This window comes from Emydura macquarii, unplaced genomic scaffold (genome assembly GCF_026122565.2).
Source record: "Emydura macquarii macquarii isolate MOO-44397 ecotype Brisbane River unplaced genomic scaffold, CSIRO-AGI_Emac_v2 contig_2863, whole genome shotgun sequence".
Lineage (NCBI taxonomy): Eukaryota > Metazoa > Chordata > Testudines > Chelidae > Emydura > Emydura macquarii.
In genome coordinates, this window is record NW_027133000.1 from 4059720 (window position 1) to 4060562 (window position 843).

The following is an 843-nucleotide window of genomic DNA, read 5'->3' on the forward strand; positions in this document are numbered from 1 at the left end:
TCCACCTGGAATCTCTTGCCACTTAAAGTGGATAAGTATTATCCGCATTTTACATAGGGGGGAAACTAAAGCTTATAGAGGTTAAATATGTTGCTTAAGGCCCCAAATTTTGGGAATGCCAAAGTTTCTTAGTTCTCTCTTCCTGGCTCTAACTTCTAGCAGTGATGCTGTCTTAACTGACAAAGGCAGAGTATGAAAATCTTGAACCACAGTTTAAAATCCTTTGATTTTAACTTGCACATCCAGAACACAAGTTTTTAGAAAGATACCTATTAAAATGAAGATACAGAGTTAGTTTACATCTAATATTAAATGATGGGGGGGTTGGCTTGGTTTTATTTATTTTATTTTAGTGAAATAAATTTGTTAGCGGCTTTGATCATTTACCTTACTCAAGCTGTATACAATTTATATACTGAATGAATAAAATTAATGATAAAATTGTAAATCTTAGGTCAATATATGCTACACATCAAGTCTCAGGTCCCTACATAATATGGTACCTCAAATCTGAAACAAAAAACAAATTCAGACTCATTTCAGTCATCTGTAGTTTCCTGAATTCAGTCTGTAATGTATATTAATTTTTACAGCATGACATATATGCTCATTTTCAGAGGACTGAAGAACATATTTGTACATAGCCTGAGTACTATCAGTATAAACTCAGGATGCTATTGCTGCAACAGATTAAAGTTTGGCATGAAGTGTTCAGTGTACTATAATTTAAATACACATTTTATTTAAAATGTTATTTTTCTGGAGTCAGAGATTGTGGGAAAATATCTGACCAGGCAGTGAAGACTTCCAAAGGCCTAAGAGGGTATTTAAAATAATGTAGAA